The sequence below is a fragment of the Phascolarctos cinereus genome, unplaced genomic scaffold (genome assembly GCF_003287225.1).
Source record: "Phascolarctos cinereus isolate Bilbo 61053 unplaced genomic scaffold, phaCin_HiC Scaffold_9;HRSCAF=440, whole genome shotgun sequence".
Taxonomy (NCBI): Eukaryota; Metazoa; Chordata; class Mammalia; order Diprotodontia; family Phascolarctidae; genus Phascolarctos; species Phascolarctos cinereus.
In genome coordinates this window covers 86,508,279-86,527,607 of record NW_027556402.1, presented here as the reverse complement: position 1 = coordinate 86,527,607, position 19,329 = coordinate 86,508,279, and the positions used below count along the sequence as shown (strand labels likewise).

The following is a 19,329-nucleotide window of genomic DNA, read 5'->3' as shown; positions in this document are numbered from 1 at the left end:
GACATTAAGATTCTTGCACATCTAGGTTAATGTGGATTTTCTACATAGATTTTGCTTTTGCCTTCTGTGCAATGGAAATTCAATCCCATTGTACTTCAACCCCATGAAAACAGATGGTCCCTGAGTCAGTGGCTGTATGACTTGCTCATAGACTGACATTTGTAGTGCTGTGATACCTTTGTCGTTATACTCCTCCAGGCATTTCTATTTGGAGTTGTAATTTATGAGAAAGGCATTTTGTATCTCAACAATTCAGTATTTAACCTTCAAGTGGAATATTTTAGAAATCAAGGGGAGGATAAAAAGGAAAGCCAGTCTGTACTAGCCTCTCACTTTTAACTGATTCACATGACATTCAGAACCATTGGACAGCCCATGGAATCACTATATTGGGAGAGCTTAAATTACATGATCTAAGGGAGTCCTCCCTGAGCTCCGGAACTGGTAAGATGAGGAAACAAGCTGCTGAACTGCTGAGCCGTGTACTTCATGATGCTGGAATTTGTAAATGTTTCCCCGGGTTGTCTTCCTAGAATTCAGTGTGAAGAATTCCAACTCATTGTGGACGAAGTGATCTTTATTCTTTCCCAGTGAACTCTGACAAAACACCCTTTCCTGGATTCCCACAAAAGCAGTACAGAGCTCCAAACCTGGAGGCAGAAAGTAAGACTTCAGTTCTTATCTGGCCTCAGACACTTACTAGCCTAGCGACCCAGGGCATGGCATGCTGATTAACTTCTGTTTCCTCATCTGTAAAATGGGGATAATAATAGCACCTACCTCCCGGGGTTGTGATGAAGATCAAATGGGATAATAATTGTAAAGTGCATAGCATAGTGCCTGGTGCATAGTAAGTTCCAAGCACCATATGGTAGCAGGTTAACTATTATTATTAATTAATAATTAACTGTTATTATTAATAATTAGCTATTATTAACATATTAATTAAATAATTAACATATGAGCTATCATCATCATCATCATCCCTTAGTGCTAGGGAGCACTTGCACACAAGTATTTCTGAGGCTGCATAAAAACACTTCACATGATTTCCTTCTAACTTTATGTTTTTATTATATATAATATTTAATATATTCTATCTATGAGGTCATGATAATTTTTAAAATCTATTCACTTTGAATTAGCTTTTTTGTATATTATTTTCAAAATGGGAAGTCAGAACCTGCTAATGCTCATCAAGAACTCCACTGATTCAAATGTAAGAGGGGCCCCCCTCCTCATTAAAATGAGCATTTCTGTCCTTGAATTATGAGGAAAGTTACTGAAACAAGTAGACTGAAAGGCAACCCAGAAGAGTACAACAGTAATTAAAATTCAGTGGAAGACAATGGGTAAGAAGAATAGAGCAGGAAGACAAACCCAGGCAGGCAAAGAACAAGGGCCAGGTTGCTGCCTTTCTTTGAGGGAATCGTGCCCCTTGGCCATGCCTCTTCCCATCAGGACATGCTGGGAATATTCCCTGATACTCTCTGTGGCAGTGCAATTGGTCTACATGCTACGTGGACCTGTGATGAGAGGGTATGGATAAATTATGTTCTCTACCAATGGAGAGCACAGCACAGCAACGAGATCCTCTAACAGATTAGTGATATAAGCAGGTTTCTATCTAGAATTACTTTCATATCAGCAACTCAATAACACGTTAGTGGCCAAGTGGCCAGATTCAAAACCATTTGGCTTAATTTGAGCATGCCTTCAAATTATAGGCAAAAGAAAGTTTAAGGAGTAAAGGGTCGGAATTCGTGTTTGGAAATAAAATGTTATTTACAAATGAACTAAGAAAGACAGGATTAAGTAGCTTACAGTACTCTTAGAGTACTCTCATGTTTATATAGAATTTTGCTCCCAACAACTCTTTACAATGCAAATATCTATCCATTTTACGGATAAGAAAAGTGAAAATGCAAGACATTGTACCTTTGCAGAGGCTGTGGTGCTTAAAAGGTCAGAGTCCAAATTTGAATCTAGGGATGCCAATTCCAAGTCTACCCCTTATACTAGACTACTCATGCTTTTCTTAACCAGTATTTATTTTCCTTCCATTAAAAAAGAACATTTTTCTCATCTTGTATTTGAATGGATCTGAAGTTTAAAACAAATCTATTTTCTCTCCCTCCCATACCCACCACATTGGGAAAAAAAGAACAAATTCTATGTAAATAAATATGTATGGTCAAACTAAATAAATTCCCTCACTGGCTGGGTTCAAAAAGTATCTTATTCTGCACCCTGAATACAATGACTTCTCTGTCAGCAGCTGGATAATATACTTGATTGTAGATCTTCTGAAATCATGACTGGTCATTGCATTGATCACAGTTATTTTTTAAAATTTATTTTATTTTTAATTTATGGAGTAAAACAAGCATTTCCACAGTTGTTACAGCTTTCAAAAGTTTGCTTTTCATCTTTTTGTAGCCCCTACCCCAGGGTATACTTTCTCCATTTATTAACATGGCATAGTAAGTCCAGTAATTACAAAATATCCCCCCGCACACTGTAAGCCCAGAGTTCACTCTCCCACAAATCCACACAGCATCAATGGCAAGAACAGAAATATGTATAGGATGTACTGATAATGAGGTCCACATGTAGGAACACAAGTGTTCGGGAAACTCGTGCTCCTAGTACTACAGGGCCCTGATATCCTCAGGGATCTTTCTCTTCCCATAGTGTCCTCATGCAACAAAGCACCTGGAAGCTTAGTGGACACAGCACAAGCCTGGAGTCAAGAAGACAAGAGCATAAATCCAGCCCCAGACAACTACTAGTTATGTGGCCCTGGGCAAATCACTTAACTTCTGTTTGCCTCAGTTTTATCTACGGTGTAGTGGAGGTAATACTAGCACCTACCTTACAGAGCTGTTGTGAGGACCCAGTGAAATAGTATTTGTAAAGAGTGCTTAGCGCAGTACCTGGCACATAGTAGTTGTGTTTTTTCTTTCCCTTTATACTGCTCCCTGCTGGACGCCATACTTCCCGGGCTCAGATGGACTCCATGCAACATGGTTCCCCGCTGCCAAAGCTGATTCACTCTCCAACTAGTAGATGGTTCTCTTCTCTACTGCCAAGGGTCACTTGCTTCAGAGCTCCCTTCAGGGTAGAGTGTGTCCTACTAGCCTCCATACAAAACATCACGGCTGATAAAAAGGAGAAGGAAAGAGAACCCTCCTCTCCCTCTCAGAGGCATGAAGAGAAGGGCAGTGAGTTGAGTGCTTTCCCTCAAGAACTGTGTTCTTCCATCCAGAGCTGACTCTCCTTTAGACTGCCAGATGTTATTCTTTGTCTGCTATTTGCCTTTAGGAGATATCTCTTGTTTTTCTCTTTTTTTTTTTTAGGCAGTTGCAGTTAAGTGACTTGCCCAGGGTCACACAGCTAGTAAGTGTCAAGTGTTTGGTCTGAGGCCAGATTTGAACTCAGGTCCTCCTGACTGCACCACGTAGCTGCCCCTATCTTCTGTTTTTCTAAATGCCACTAGGGGTATAAACTATCCTTTGCACCCAAAATGTTCCTACAATTTCTAGAGAAAATAATTCTATCATTCTGTTCTGTTTCTGTTAAAGAATACTTCATATCTTGTAAAGAGATAGTGGAGAATGTATGTAACAGAGTAGAAATGCATCTTTGCTCTTCCTTTTAACACATTACCACCTTATTGTCTCTGTTATCTTTCCCTTCTATAATTTAGAGTGACTTAAGGGGCATATCATTGATCAGGGAAGGTAATAATCCCATCCCATTACTACATTTGTATCCCCAGTACCTAGCACTATTCAAACTACTAGCATTATGAAGGAAGGCAAGAAGGAAGGAAGACAGGAAGGAAAGAAAAAGGGAAAGAAGGAAGGAAGGCAAGAAAGAAGGAAGGCAAGAAGGAAGCCAGAAAGAAAGGAAATTATTAAATACTTACTCTATGACAGGCTTTGTGCTAAGTGCTACACAAACAAATATAAGAGAGGTACAGTCGCTTTCCCTCAATGAACTTACTTTCTAATGATTTGTTCTGGCAAGACACAAAAGTGGTGAATGGTATTGTGGGGCAATTGCTTCACCTGTCCTTCCCAAGAATAGAAGTGTTGATGTGATTACTGACTTAAAGCACAAAAGACTGAAGAAGGGTTACCTACAAGGTGCCATGGCAAGAAGGTGGCTAGGGTGAAGTGCAAATCTTCCTAAGAGTATACGCAACATAAAGATGATAAATGCCATTTTATAGCTTATGAAAAGAAAGGTTTGCCACCTTCTTCAGCTTGCCCTAGATAACAGAGAATAACTTACCCACTGCTGGTTGGGTAACTTGGATAAGCCTGTTAAATGTGCTATTTAATTAACAGGACTAATTCCAGCCACTGATGGAATTCTAAATCTGCTTAGACTCTTTGTGGGGGGATAAAGCTGAACCCTAGCATGTCCTTCAAAGGTTGATTTATCTACATGGAAGCAAAGGTCATAACCTCCTTTGTGACAGCAAATATTTTTGACTCTCATGTGTGAACAATATTTCCTTATTACAGGGAGAATAAAAGGCTGATATTTAAGTAGCCAGATTTCTGAATGTAGAAGTTTCGTAATACAAGTAACACATAGGGTTTCAATTTTTTTTTAAACATATGTTTTTAAAACTTTAGGTTTCAAATTTTCTGTCTTCCTCCCTCCCCACCCACCCTCATTGTAAAGGCAAGCAACTCAATATAGGTTGTACATGTGCAGTTATAAAAACACATCCATAGTAGACATGTCATGAAAAACTAACTCTATTTCCCTTAATCCTATCCTGCCCTCCCATTTATTCTTTCTTTTGACCCTGTCCCTCCTCAGAAGTATTTACTTCTGATTACCCCCTTTCCCAATCTGCCCTCCTCTCTATCATCCCCCTGTTCTCCTGTCCCCTTCTCCCCCTATGTTCCTGTAGGGTAAGACAGATTTCCATACCTAATTGAATGTGTATGTTATTCCCTCCATAAGCCAAATCCTATGAGAATAAGATTCACTCATTCCCTCTCACCTTCCCCCATTTCCTCCTCTCTCAAACAAGGGGACTGGATCAGTTGCTCTGAGGCCTCTTCTAGATCAGAATCTATGACCTGATGGCCTGAGCAACCCAATCCAGTGGTCCCACACCTAATACACTTGTTCTCTAAACTCCTACCTTGAGACTCCACCGTCAGATAGTATGAGGTTTAATTAGACAATGTGCATAAATTTTTTGTGTTCCCCAGACATTGGTGCCTAAAGAAGACTAAGAATATTGATTCTCTCCTCCCCTTTTCTGGCTAACATTGAACACAGCTTCTAAAATCGGTCAACCCGAACATCAGAATGGTGACAACTCTCTTCCATAAAACCAATCTCTTGAAATACATCTTCCAGGGCCAATCCCCCTTTCATCAAGCAACAGAAAAGTGCTCAGGGCACATGATTTACCTCATTCAAAAGTACCTCAGGCCTCCTTTGTTGTGTTATGGTCATTCTTTTGAGGGCCACTTTTTTTCTGTGTCCTTGACTGTGGCTCAGTCCACTATTCCCATTGCCCCTTCTCACAGCCGCATAAAATCTCTGAGGAATTCCCGAGGGTCACCGAGGCTGCAGACAAGCTGCAGAGCACCCCTGATGTCTTCACAGGATGCCCTACATGGCTGGTATAAAAAGAATAACAAGGCATGGAGGATTTTATAGGAAATCTTCCAAGCCAAGAGCCACAAATAAAGCTCGTGGTTTCAGATGTCCGGACACAAATGAACAAACTGTGGGCGACAATCAAGATGAACTAGAGAGTGCAATATAAAGAAGCAAATTGGACCTCCTTGGGATATTTGAGACTTGCTAAGATTAGACCCAAGAGGGCAAAGTAGCTAGCTTTGTAAGGGTATATCTTCTTTAAAAGAAATATGACAGATAAAGATGGAGGGAGAGAACAAATATCGCTGTATAGGAAGAATATATATCAGTATCAGGATATCTGTAAATGGAGTGAGACATATGAGAAGCATGGTGGAGAGCATTTGGAGAAGTTTACTGGTCTGAGAAACAGATGTGATATTGGCATTGGAATACATTCCAGACCATTTGGACCGCCCTGAGGTCCCAGAACCAGAGGGCAAAATAGCCATAGTTTGATCACCTCCTGAAAGAGATCTCAAATTGAAAATGCCAAGGAATATAGCAGCCCAATTCCACAATTACCAGGTCAGAGAGAAAATACTGCAAGCAGCCAGAAACAATTGAAATATCATGGAACCACAGTCAGGATTACTTAGGACCTTGCAGCTTCTACATGAAAAGACCATAGGGAGTGGAACATGATATTCCATAAGGCAAAGGAGCTAGGATAACAACCAATGATCAACTACCCTGAGAAAATGACCATGATCTTTCAGGGGAGGAGATGTTTATGCATGGAAATAGGGCACTTCCAAACCTTCCTCATTAAAAGACCTCTGGAGAAAACTGACCAGGGATTGAAAGGAATATACTTTTTTCTTGGCAGTACATGGCACATACACAAAAATCAACCATGTACTGGGGCATACTGACCTCACAATCTGATGCAGAAAGGCAGGAATATTAAATGCATCCTTTTCAGATCACGATGCAGTAAAAATTATATGTAATAAAGGCCACGGAAAGAGAGATTAAACGTAATTGGAAACTAAATAATCTAATCCTAAAACATGAGTGGGTCAAACAACAAATCATAGAAACAATCAATAAATTCATTCAAGAAAATGACAATAATGAGACAACATACCAAAACTTATGGGATGCAGCAGAAGTAGTCCCTAGGGGAAGTGTTATATCTCTAAATGCTTACATACATAAAATACAAAAAGAGCAGATCAATGCATTAAGCGTACAACTAAAAAAACTACAAAAAGAAGCAATTAAAAATCCTCAATTAGACACCAAACCAGAAATACTGAAAACCAAAGGAAAAATCAATAAAATTGAAATTAAGAAAACTGTTGAACTAATACATAAAACTAAGATCTGGCTTTATGAAAAAAACAGTAAAATAGATACACCTTTGGTTAATTTCATTTACCAAAAGAAAGACGAAAACCAAATTAACAGATGAATGAATGAATGAAAAGGGTGAATCCACCATCAAGGAAGAGGAAATGAAAACAATAATTAGGCACTATTTTGCCCAACTGTATGCCAATAAATTTGACAATCTTAGTAAAATGGATACATATTTACAAAACTATAAATTACCCAGATGAACAGAAGAGGAAGTAAAATACTTACATAACCCCATCTCAGAAAAAGAAATTGAACAAGCCATTGATGAACTCCCTAGGAAAAAAATGTCCAGGGCCTGATGGATTTACAAGTGAATTCTATCAAACATTTAAAGAACAATTAATTCCAATACTACATAGACTACTTGGGAAAACAGGTGAAGAAGGAGTGTTGCCAATTTCTTTTTATGATACAAGAGTCAAAACAGAGAAAGAAAAGGATAGACCAATTTCTCTAATGAATGTAGAGGTAAAAAAATTCAATAAACATTAGGAAATAGATTACAGCCACTTATCACAAGAATAATACACTATGACCAGGTAGGATTTCTGCCAGGAATGCAGGGCTGGTTCCATATTAGCAAAACTACCAGCATAATTGGTCATCTCAACACCAAAACTAACAGAAACCACATGATCATCTCAATAGATGCAGAAATAGCTTTTGACAGAATACAACACCCATTCCTATTAAAAACACTAGAGTACATAGGAATAAATGGAGTCTTCCTTCAAATAATCAATAGCATCTACTTAAAACCTTCAGCACGCATCATATCTAATGGGGACAAGCTAGATGCATTTCCAATAAGCCTGGTGGTGAAACAAGGATGTCCATTATCACCACTGTTGTTCAGTATCATAATGGAAATGTCAGCTTTAGCAATAAGAGAAGAAAAAGAAATTGAAGGTATTAGAATAGGCAAGGAAGAAACAAAACTATCACTCTTTGCAGATGATATGATGATATACATACAGAACCCTAGAGAGGCAAGTGAAAAACTCCTTGAAATAAGAAACAACTTTAGCAAAATTGCAGGCTATAAAAGAATCCCACATAAATCATCGGCATTTCTATCTATTACCAACAAAGCCCAACAGCAACAGATAAGAAGAGAAATTCCATTTAAACTTACTGTAGACATTAGAAAAGATTTAGGAGTCTACCTCCCAAAAAAAACCCTGGAACTGTAAGAACACCATTACAAAACACTTTTCACACAAATAAACTCAGATCTAAATCACTGGAAAACCATCAGTTGCTCATGGGTAGGCTGAGCTAATCTAATAAAAATGGCAATTCTACCTCAGCTAATTTACTTATTCAGTGCCATACCAATCAAACAACCGAAAAATTATTGATCAAATTAGAAAAAAATAATCACAAGATTCACTTGGAAGAACAAAAGGTCCAGAATATCAAGGCAACTAATGCAAAGAACTGCAGGGGAAAGTGGCCTAGCCATTCCAGATCTTCAATTGTATCATAAAGCAGCAATCATCCAAAGTGCTTGGTACTGGCTAAGAAACAGAGTGGTGGTTCAGGGGAATAGTTTAAGTAGGCAAGACACAGAAGTCAATGACTATAGTAATCAGTTAATTCATAAACCCCATAATTCATAGACCCCAGCTTCTGGGATAAGAACTCACTGTTTGACAAAAACTGCTGGGAAAACTGGAAAAGAATATGGCAGGAGCTAGGCATAGCTCAAAATCTCACACCCTATACCAAAATAAAGTGGAAAGGAGTTCCTGATTTAGAGAGACAGGCTGATCCTGTAAGCACACTGGGAGAACAAGGAATAGTTTACCTATAGGATTTATGGAGACCAGAAGAATTCTTGACCAAACAGAATACAGAAAACATTACAAAAAGCAAAATGGATACAACTGATTACTTTCGATTGAAAAGTTTGTGCACAAACAAACAAAGCCAATGCAACCAAGATTAGAAGGAAAGTAGAAAATTGTGACTTTGATTTTTGGAAAACCAGATGGCAGAGCACTCAGAGAAAGACAGGTGGGATCTCCTATATAACCCAGAATTCTAGAATCAGAAGGCACTCTGCAGGTCACCTGATCCAATTCCTTCCCTGATGGATGAATCCATTATTCAATATCACGAGGATCAGTAAGCATCCAGTTTCAGTTTACCTATCTCTAATTGGGGAGGAAACACTTTCTCACAGAATACACCATGCCCCTTTTGTGCACATGTAACTGGTAAATAGTTAGGTAGGTTTCGCCCTGAGTTGAAATCTATACCACAGTTATTCCTGCCCACTGAAGCCAAGTAATAGCACGGTATTTTTCTCTGTCTCACTTGCGACCATCTTTCAAAGATTTGAAGGCCACTTTCATGTCTCCCTCTGACTGGTTGCATTCTTGAGCATAAGCAGCAGGAACTCCTTGAATCCTCATGTGGCATGGTTTGAAACCCCCTGTGTAAAATGGAACCTAGGTTATGCTTGTTTCAAGGATTAAAATGATAAAGGCACATGAGTTTCTCCTATGAAATCCTGAATTTTAGAAATTCTTTCCCCCTCTGAAATGAATATTTTCATTAGAGAAGTTGCTTTGCTAATACTTAACCCCGTCTAATTGTGTTCATAAGATGTCTGGTGAAATCGTGGTGTTCCAAACTAAATGAAGTAAAATGAATTCATTCTAGAACTTGGATATAAGCAATAAAGCATGTATTACGTTAAGGTTCAAATGAGATGTGTAGACATAAACTCAAAGTGGGCAACTATTAACTAATAATAACAGATACTTACAAATAAGAGCTAATGAGAATGGCAGTATTCTGTTGCTTCATGAACTGAGTGAAAAGTAGGGAGAAAAATCACAGGTTAAGTAAAGCTTCTATCTCTTTTAGTAATAGCACACATATACCTGAAATTGTATGCTTATCACAGCATTGTGATATACCTCAGCGACACAAGTCCATTGTGATATAACTCAGAAGTAGAGACAAGGAGAAAAGGTGGCAGCTAATAATTTGGGAATACAGACAGCTCTATTTCAAGCAATGGTTACCACTACTATGACCACATGTACACTCAAGCCTGTGCAAGTCAATGATGTACTACTTATCACGCTGAATTGTTTCATGAGATTTCGGTTCGAAAACATGGTGTTCCACAGGAAATGAACTAAAATTCAATCACTTCTGAGATTGGGATATTGTGTGGAGGTTCAAATAAAGAACAAAAATGGCAACTACTAGCAAAAAAAAAAATAACAACCAATAATGATGATATAACTCAGTGATATAACTCTATTGTGATATAACTCAAATGGCAAAACAAGGAAAAATGGCAACTAATAACTAATAACAAATAATAACAACTAATAGCAATGATATAACAAATACCTAATAACCAATTATAACAAATAACAAATAACTAATAATGGATAATAACAAATAACTAATAATGATAAAACTCCAATGCTAAAACTAAGAAGAAATATCAACTAATAACTAATCCTAATGCAACTATTCTATACTTTCGTAAACTCAGACTAAAGATAGGGAGAAAAATAACAGTTAAACAAAGCTTCTATTAGGAACAGCATGGATAGGTGAAGTTTGATTGGTATGCTCTTGTTGTGTTATAACTCCATGGAGATATAACCCAGCATTCTAGAATCAGAAGGGACTCTGCAGGTCACCTGATCCACTTCCTTCCCTGATGGATAAATCCATAACTCAATAGCATGAGGACAAGTAGGCATCCAGCTTGAGCTTGCCCACCTCTCATTAGGGAGAAAACACTTTCTCACAGAATACACCATGCCCGTTTTGTGCATGTGTAACTGGTAAATTGTTAGTGAGGTTTCTCCCTGAGTTGAAATCTGTACCACACTTATTCTTGCCCGCTGAAGCCAAGTAATACAACTGAATTCCCTCTAGTCTGGATCCATCTTTCAAATATCTGATGGCTATTATCATGTCTCCCTCTAATTGTTTACATTCTTGAGGCACATTAGGCAGTAGTAACTCCTTGAATCCCCATGTGGCAAGGTTTCAAATCCCTTCTGTAAAATAAAGCTGATATTACATTTTAGTCATTCACCTAGGTTATGCTTGCTTCAATGACTGAAATGATAAAGGCACATGAGTTACTCTTCTGAAATCCAGAACTTCAAATTTCTCTCTACCTGCTCAGTGTATGATTTAACACTAGTTTTCTAAATACTTACCATACCTACTTGTGTTTGTGACAAGTAAACTGGAAGTCATGGTATTCCAATGAAAATTAACTAAAATAAATCACTCTAGAATTGAGATATTAGGAGATACCTATCTACTGTGTCGGGGTTCAAATAAGATGTGCAGGGATAAGCTCAACAAGGGCAACTAATAACAAATAATTATGATAGTATTCTGTAGCTGCATAAACTAAGAGAATTAGCACAGTTTTTATAAATCTTCTAACTCTGGTAGTAGTAGCACATAAAACTGAAGTTTTATGGCTATGATCCCATTGTGATAAAATTGAGTGACTTAAATCCATTTCTGATGTAAATCAGATGTAGAGACCAAGAGGAAAAATGGCCACTAATACCTCAGGAATTAGGATAGCTCCATCACCACCCCAATACACAAACCTTTTCAAATCAAGGAAATAATACTTTCCAAGTCTCAGTTGTTGTCTTGAGAGGTTGGCTCCAAATCATGGTGTTCTAAAGGAAATAAACTGAAATTATTTTAAAAATTATATATGAAATGCTCTTTGATTTGTTTAGTTCTTCTCTTCAATGCAATGATAGAAGACAATTCCCAGAGACTCTTAATGGAAAATGTCCACATGTACAGAAAGAACTACAGAGTCTGAATGCAGATTGAAGCATACTATTTTCTCTCTCTTTTATTTTTTCTTTCCTGTGGTTTTTCCCTTTTGTTCTGATTCTTCTTTCACAACATGACTAATGTGGAAACATGTTTAGTATGATTATCATACATGAATAGTTTATAGCAGATTGCATGCCATCTTGGGGAGGGGATCAAGGAAGGAGGGAGAAAAAATTTACAATTCAAAATCTTCTCAAAGTGAATGTTGAAAACTATTTTTGCAAATGGAAAAAAATTAAATATAATTGAGTGGAAAAATGCTCTAAATCATTATTTATTGGAGAAATGTAAATTAAAACAACTTTGAGGTACATCTCACACCTATCAAATTGGACAAAATGATAGAAGTGGGAAATAACAGGGTTAGAGGAAATGTGAAAAAAAATTCACACATTAATTCAGTGTTGGTGGAGCTGTGAACTAATGTAACCATTTTGGAGAGCAGTCTGGAATTATGCCCAAAGAGTTATACAACTGTAGATGTAACCTTTGAGTCAATGAGACCATTAGTAAGTCTATTAACCATGATGATCGGGGGAAAGGAAAACAATTTAGAGGTTCTAAAATATTTGTAGCAGCTCTCTTTTGTGGTCGCAAAGAACTGGAAATAGAGGGGATGCCCATCATTTAGGGAATGGCTGAACAAGCTCTGGTGCATGAATGTAATGAAATACTAATGTACTATAAGAAATGATGAGCTGGTTGATTTTTGAAAAAAAAATATGGAAAGACTTGCATGAAATAATGCAGAGTGAAACCAACACAACCAACAGAATGTTGTATGCAGTAACAGCAATAATGTTTGAAGAATAAGTGTGAATGACTAAGCTATTCTAAGTATATCCTGACAAGTGCAGGCTACCGAAGGGCTGTAGCAAAAATTTATTGTTTACCAACAAAAACTTTTCAATATGAAATAGTCACTCTGAAGCCACATTTTTGCATCTGCTTTAGCTACAACTAATGAACCTGAACATACTCTAAACTTGTTCATTTAATTTTACTTAAAACATAACCTTAATCCTTTAATTTGCTTTTAAAACATATTCTTTTCTTTTGTACAAATGAAGAAAAAATAGCTACAGTCTGTTTATCAGTCCTGAGGGCTCTTTGTTATCTACACACCCAAGGGGTTGTCCATTTAAGGGTGACTCCATCCTTCTGACAAGTGATGGCCGGGTAAGATATTAAGATTTTCCTTACCATTAGGAAAAACGCACAATAAAATGTAATCACCAGCTGGGGATATCAGTCTCAGAGGACAGTTGTCCTGGAGATATTTGTTCCTCTAGACTCTGAACTCCCCAACTTAGTGCCTCTGCTGCCTCCCACGTGCACATGCTTTACCAAGAAAGACATCATGTACTATGATCATAATACTGAAAATGTCATCCTATGCATCCCCTTAAGCTAGGGCCCAAATTTAAGGTGTGTTTCTTTGCTGCAACAGTGACTACAGAAACTTAGGGAGTGTAGAAATTTAATTTTCCCCTTACTGCTTCAACCCTAATGAAAATTAGCTATCCTCTACTCCTATAAATTAAAATACTTCTTGTGATTCTATTCCAAATTTAATTGAAGGTAAACCTATTTGAGCCATTATCTGGCTAGGCTCTCTAAAGGACAGAAGCCCAGCTATTGTTGGCATTTCCAGAGAGGCTACCTGCTTGGACAAGTGGTCAGGGTAGCCATTTGATATATTCCTTCAATGCATCAGCTGCTTTACAATTTAGAAGATTACTATAGAGAAGTGAAGGAAGGAAAGAAGAGCTGAACCCTCAAAGGAAATCTGGATTGGCAGCATGCTTGTAAAATAGAATGTGACCAATTTGGTCTACTTGACCTGTCTCCCTGCCACTGAGGGGCATGGCACCAATAAATGGGGAAAAAATCTCTCTTAGATGTTACTTCTTTTTTTTTTTTCCTGATGCAGCATATTTATAATTGTCTGGATATCTTGGCATTGGATCAGACTTCTTTCAGAAATGATTCAGAGTCGAGGCGAATCTAGAGACCCAGGAAGACTGTGTTCATTGAGTATCCTTCAATGCCAGTCCAGCCAGGTCTTGCTTAGTAAGAAAAGAAAAAAAAAGATTTATCTACAGTAATATCTTTTAGCATTTTCTAACTTTTTTTTCATTTTTTCATAACTTCCAGCTGCGTGTATAAATTGACTGAAAAAAGTGTTCTTAACATTTTGTATGTTTCATTGATGCCCCACTTTATACTTTTGAATGCCCTGTGAAATACACGGAGTAGGCCCAGCTTTTCTTATCATCATTTCACATAAAAAGAAAGTGAGTAACCTGGCCCACTGCAGCCTTCTTACATCTTACCTAATTTTGTTCTCTGCCATACAGTAACACTGCCCTCCTTGCTGTTCCTACCACAAGCCACTCTATCTTGAGATTCGTGAGTAGTTTTACTGACTGGAATTCTTTCCCTCCTCATCTCTACCTCCTGGCTTATTTGGCTTCCTTCAAATGCCAGCTAAAACTCCGCCTACTATAAGAAGTCTTTCCCGATCCTTCTCAATGCTACTGCCTTCCCTCTGTTACTTTCTCCAATTTATTATACATATAAAATTTGTGATCATATATCTATATATTTATCTTGTTTGTACATAGTTGTCTCCCCATTAGTCTGTGAGTTATGCGAGAGAATATGTGAATCTTTGCCTTTCTTTCTATTCCTAGCTCTGAGCAAAGTCTCTGTCCCATAATAGCTGCTTTATCTATGCTTATTGACGATCTGGCAACTTGTCCATGTCATAAGATGATAGATTATAGCTCTAAAAAAAAGTATGAAAGTAAAGAAATAAAATAGATTGATTGGGATTAGAATAGTCTTATTTAAGGTGTTCATATAATAGTTGTTACTGCCTCAGTTTTACCAAAGATTTTCCAGTTTATTAGACTTTGGGGGTATCTGCGGACTGAATATCTTTTTCTTTATTTTTTTTTCACTTTCTTTTTTTTATTCCTTCAAAAGTACCCAATACAAAGTTAATCATTCAAGAAATTATAAATGCAACTAAATGTTCTTTCATCTAGCCTACATCAGTTCTTCTTGTCCACAAGGATATCAAGGGACTTGGTCAAAAGTTTTGCTAAAACTGGAGGCCAACAAGATTCCTCTGATCTACAGTCTACAAAGCCAGCACATCAGGATTAAAAATAATGTTAATCTCTCATGACTGTGGGCATAAAATGATCAACATGAAGCCAAGTTGACCCTGTGAGATCATCACTTTCTTTTCCACATTGACTTTACCCTAAGGAAGCCTGAAGGCCAGGACAGCTATCATTAGTGCCCATATCAGAAAGGGTTCTAGAATCACAGAAAATGCAAAGTCAGAAAACATCTCCTATACCATGTAGTCCAATGCATACACAAATAAGAGAAGATACAACAACTGACTATCTTCACTCTTTCATGAAGAGCTGTAGTGAGAGGAGGACACAGAATAAATCGCATAGAATAATTGAAGACGTAGGAGAAATTCAAAAGATACTCTAGTCCAGCCCAGTCCTTCTTCCCCTCTTTATGCATCCTGCCCATTTGACAAATTACAAAGCAGATTCCTAGAGTTCAGTAACTTGTCAAAATCAGGCAGTAGTGAAAAACAGTTGGGACCTCTCATACCTGGATAATACCTCATCATTCCTACTCTTTGGGCCAAAAAAGCTGCTTTTATGCCCTAGCTAGTTGTTTCACTCGGGAGGCTCAATTTTCTTCCATCCTGGTATAGAAGAAATCATTACATTTGTAGTCATGTAGCTGAAGTTCCAATCCTAGCTGTTACTTGCTTACTTCGCAACCTTAGGTAACTCATTTCTACCATCATACCTCACTTTCCTCATCCATAAAATGCTCGACTTGTCCTAGACGATCTCCAAGGTGGCTTCTAGCTCTAAATCTTATTATACCACTGCATTGCAAGTTCTTTCCCTCTTCTTTAACATCTTACTTATTTATGGCTCTGCTCTGAGAAATCCAGAAGAAACACAACAGTCACTAATTGGGGAAGAAGCCATGATGGTACAATTAGTCAACAAGCCTCTAATGAGCATGTACTATGTGTCAAGCACAGTGCTGGCCACAAGAGATAACGGTAACAATTAATCTTCTCTGTTTTCAAAAAGCTCACATTTCATCAGGGGAAAGAATGCAAGGTGTGATCTGAAGCACTCAGTTCAATACATTAAGGACAAAAACACCAACCATAACAACAGAGTTTGTATATCACATGGTTCAAAAGGCACTTTTCATATGTTAACTTATAAGATGCCCTCCAACAATCCTGTGAGGTAGATGCAGTCCTGTTCCATATTTTTCAACATTCTTGAACCTTACTCCCCCCTACATACTCTGCAGTTCCCCCTATGCACTCTGGCCTCTTTTCTGTTCCCTGAATAAAGCGCTCCATCTCCTCCTGACTCTCGCCATTTTTCACTGGCTTTCCTCTAAGGCAGGAATGCTCCCCTTCCTTATCTGTAGCTCCTGCCTTCCCTGACCTCCTTCAAGTTTCAACTCAAGGCCTACCTTCTACAAGAAGCCTTTCCTAATCATCCTTACTCTTTTTGAGTGCCCTTCCTCTGACACTTCCCCCAAGTGAAGCCTGTACAGATCCTGTTTGGACATAGTTGTTTGCATGTTCTCTCCCCAATTAGACTAAGAGCTCCTCCAGAACACGACCTATGTTTTGCCTTTCTTTGTCTCTCCAGAGCTTATCCCAGTGCTTGACACATGCTTAACCAATGAGTGTTGACTTGACTGATGATGAAACTGAAGCAGAAAGGTGTTTATTAAATGACTTGCTCAGCAAATGACACAGCTAGCAAGTATGTGAGGCTGTCAAGTCTAGCTCTCTATGCACTGGGACACCTAACTGCCTCATGAGTGAGACATCATTTCAAAAGAAAATCAGATATATTGAGATATACTATTCCAGGCATCATAGGGGAGATGAAAATATCTGCTAAAGTACTACAAATATTATCTGCTAATGTACAGCATATGACAACTCATTTAATTTTTAACTTTGTATCTTACTTCATTCATGTCTATACGGAATGGCAGGAAACATGGTCAAGGGGACATGTTGTTGTATCTCTTGTTTTCCAGATAAAGTTAGCTGATTTTGTCTTCTGTGCCCAATTTTCAAAAGAAGTCCCCAAAAGGACATCATTTATTGACACTCCCTCCTGCACGGCACCAGTGGTTATATCAAGAATACCTTATGGAAATGAGGTGAGGGGAAAAAAAATCCATCCTTTCTGCAATCACAAAATACATGAAAGCATTTGGTATATCATAAGACCACGAAGATTGAAAGAGTTCAATAAATTTCTATACATACACACATAGGTATATAAAAATGTATATAAAAATATATGTGTAGTATACGTATATTTCTATGTACATATGTTTATGTGCATTATATAAGTGAATGTATGTGTACATTAATATACCTATATCTTTGCCTATATATACACATACATTTATATGCTGATGTCTTCAGAGCCACAGAAGGAAACATATTCTCACTATTTTCATTATTCTACACTTACATGTTTCATTTTTTTCCTTCCAAATTAAAAAAAAATGGCATTACTACCCAGTCATATGATTTTCTTGATTTGGAAAGGCAACATAGCATAATTGACAGAACACTGGAATTGTAGTCGGGGGTACTGGATTCAAATCCTTCCTCAAATATTCATAACTTTTATGACCCAGGGTAATTCACTTAACCCATAATCTCTCTGTACTTCAGTTTCCTCATCTTCAAAATGAAGGGGCAGTAGGTGTGAGGGGAGACAGAGCATCAGTTTCTAAAATCCCACACAGGTTTAAATCTCAGATCCTGGGGTCATAACTGAATGTGAATTATGTTTTGCTCTCTTCTAAAACTTGAATCTACACTTAAAGGAGAAAAGATTTCTATCATACTTATTAAGTTTTGTTTGAAGAGGTGTCCAGTTTCCCAAGGAGTCTACTCTGAATAAATTATCCACATTTATCACGTGTAACATCCAATATATGTGCATGTTAAAGAATCACGCTCATTGTATAGCTGCAGACTAAATATGAAGATGTGATGGGAATCACTGAAAGGAGCAAACTGCCTGAATGAAAGCTGAGAATGTATGTGTATGTTGCACCGTGTGTAACCTTGGATGATTTACTCAATTCAATTTTTTCCTCTTCGCCCTGAGATAAAAACTGTAAATACAGGCCATTGAATAGGTTATGCTAGGAATATATCCAGCAGACAAGATGTGGCAGTAACTGGAAATTGATAACTGTGGTTATTTCATTCCCCTTGTTCAGACTTCCTGTTCTTTAACCAGAAATCATTGGGCGTCATCTGCTTATTCTTCTCCCTGTACTCTGAAACTGGATTCATAAAGCCAAATGCTGCACATTCTAGTTTCAAAAGACAACATAGAACCAAAAGGTTCCTAAAAGGGAAGTTTTGCCAAAAACAATTGAAACTCTGGATTTTTTTTAACACCTTATTTATTATAAACAATTTGTATTGAAACCTTTTATTTTTAACAATACAACCAAGTAAATTTTCTTTATAACTTGGTAGCAGGTAGTGTGCAAATGCTGTGTTACTTTGTTTGATTCATGTAGCGGACTTCCAACGAAGAAATTCTCTCTACTAATATAGACCTGTGAGTACCCTGTACTTTGGACAGTTCCCAGAGGCACTGGGAGAGTAAGTGAATTGCCCAGAGTCATAAAGCTATCATATGTAAGAGATGATTCCAGGATTTCCTTACTCTGAAGGAAGTTCTCTATCCACAATAATATGTCATATTGCCTCTCCTGTTATGTTAATGGACTACAATTTCCCCTGTTGCTCAGCATTTAAGTTGTTTACCAGGCTTGGTAATCACACATAATGCTGATGTGGAAATCCTCCAAGAGACAGTTCTTTTTCATTTTGTTTTTTGATCATATTTTCAGGTTCTATTCCTAACAATGGAATTATGAGTTCAAAGGCTATGACTACATTTTTTAACGATTAATGTGTACTGCTATATTGCTCACCAAAATGATTCTGCAATGTACCCCACAACCCTGCTAGCATTGAGTTTTGATGCTTTTAAATAGTTTTGCTAAGTTGGTGATTATCATTATCAAAGTTGTTTGTAATGTACATCTCTTTGATAGTTAGACTAAGATTTCCTGAGGAATAATTCACAATTTTTCCACAAATATATATACATATATATATATATATATATATATATATACATACACACACACACACACACACACACACACACACACATATATATGATTCATAATAATTTCACAGTCCTTTGAACATTATCCATCTAAACCTGATGTGTAAGGCAAAAAATTATCCAAAATGTATTCTTTAGAATGTGACACTATTTTAACTTTAGC

The 19,329-nt window shown here is 37.5% G+C and overlaps 1 pseudogene; it reads left to right on the top strand.

The window, feature by feature from the left end:
- Positions 1 to 19,329, top strand: part of LOC144455441 (serine/threonine-protein kinase PAK 5-like) — a 209,307-nt pseudogene that overhangs the window by 188,637 nt on the left and 1,341 nt on the right.